Here is a 1,974-nt window from a genome sequence, read left to right on the forward strand (position 1 = left end):
CATTAGGCTAAAGGTCTCTTGTTTGATCCTGGGTTTCAGCACAAAAGGGGTGATTTTAGAGGGGAGGATAGCGTATTGCTAACAGCTGTGGATTTGAATGCAGTTAAAATATAGGAAAGGGAAATAGCAGCGTGCCTTTTATTTCCGGCCAACACAAAGTATTACCTTGGTTGCGAGTGTTGCCTTCCGGCTAAGTATTCCTTGGCACACTCTGTCAAAAGATATGGCCGAAATAGCTCAGTTGGGAGAGCGTTAGACTAAAAGTCCCTAGTTCGATCCTGGTTTTTGGCAGTGGCTTGCTATTTAATAGATTTAATACTCATTTCAAAGTAGCTTCATTTTTTTCCCCTCAGAGCAAGACTTTAGAAAATAAAGTGTAATCGCCGAATATATTCCGCAAATGGCAATTTTCCATTACTGCTAGTAGTTTACTCCTTTCAATTTCTAAGAAAGGAAAATAACTCCTCTCCTAGAGTTGTCTTTTCATGATAGGAACCGAAGCACTAGAATTGATATTCCTCTTCCAAATATAGTGCTATGGTCTGTGGATGCTTTCTCTTTCCAAGTTGGACAATGTCTTAATTAAATAAGCATTGGTTTCAGCCCTGTCGGATGGAAACACTTGTCATGTCTACAAAAGGCTTTACCCATTCACATTTCAAAATCATTTTACAATACAATAATCACTGTACTTTGCACGAAACATACTACCGATTTATCACATGTGCAAAATAGGGCAAATCCAGAATTTCCTGTTTTGTATTTTCATTTGGGAGAGCGTTAGACTAAAGAGCTAAAGGTCCCTGGTTCCATCCCAGGTTTCGGCAGTGGCTTGGTCATTGGATGTTTCCAAAGACCTTCTTTCCAAGTTGGACAATGTCTTAATTAAATAAGAATTTGTTTTTAGCCCTGTCTGATGGAAACACGTATCATGGACTTTACTGCTGCACATGTCTACAAAAGGCTTTACCCATTCACATTTCAAACTTATTTTACAATACAATAATCACTGTACCTTGCACGAAACATACTACCGATTTATAACATGTTTAAAAGATGGTAAATACAGAATTTCCTTTTTTGTAATAATATCCTTTCTTAATGGAGACTAAAACACGTAGGACACATAGCTGAAATATCTCAGTTGGGAGAGCGTTAGTTTGAAAATCTAAAGGTCTTTGGTTCGATCCCAGATTTTGGCACAAAAGGGGTAATTATAGATGGGATGGTAGCGTGTTGCTAACAGCTGGGGATTTGAATGCAGTTAAAATATAGGAAAGTGAAATCGCAGAGCACCTTTTATTTCTGGCCAACACAAAGTATTACCTTGGTTGCGTATCTGCCCTTCCAGCTAAGCATTCTTCCTTTTTCAAGAAATGATATAAGCACATGCGCCTTAAATGGTATGGCCGAAATAGCTCAGTTGGGAGAGCGTTAGACTAAAGGTCTTTGGTTCTTTGGCAAAGTGAGACATCCACAGTAAGATTTAGCAAACAAAATGCATTAGAAAATCAATCAAAAGTCACTTGTCATGAAAAAAACAATAACGACGACGCAACCGAATGTGAACCGAAATGCAACAGCCACTACAGAGCCAAAATAACTAAGTTGGTAGAGGGTTAGATTGAAGATCTAAAGGTCCCTGGTTCATTCCCCTTTTTTCAGCAGTGGCTTGATTTTTTGTAGATATAGGGCTCCATGTACTAAGCAGTCAGCGAGCTACCCGCAACAAATCTCGCGTCAAAATTCGCAAACTGATATGTACAAAGCCGTCAATTATGTTAAAACTCGCATCTTTAAAATTGCGAGCGTACTTATCCGCCAAACCTCGCTACCGCTCCATTTTTCACTGTAATTAGACACATTTGACCACCAACTCACCAAAAACGAATGTACTAAAAAATCTATTTGTCCGCTTGCTACAATTTCCGCTCCCACCTCGTTATTTTTGCCTCGCCACCTTTTAGGTGGCGG

The 1,974-nt window shown here is 39.3% G+C and overlaps 1 non-coding gene across 1 annotated transcript; it reads left to right on the forward strand.

The window, feature by feature from the left end:
- The first annotated feature begins 1,129 nt into the window (after positions 1-1,129).
- Positions 1,130-1,202, forward strand: TRNAF-GAA (transfer RNA phenylalanine (anticodon GAA)). The gene has a single exon. It is a non-coding gene; the product is annotated as a tRNA-Phe (tRNA).
- Positions 1,203-1,974: the final 772 nt, after the last annotated feature.

The sequence above is a fragment of the Bombina bombina genome, chromosome 8 (assembly GCF_027579735.1).
Source record: "Bombina bombina isolate aBomBom1 chromosome 8, aBomBom1.pri, whole genome shotgun sequence".
NCBI lineage: Eukaryota > Metazoa > Chordata > Amphibia > Anura > Bombinatoridae > Bombina > Bombina bombina.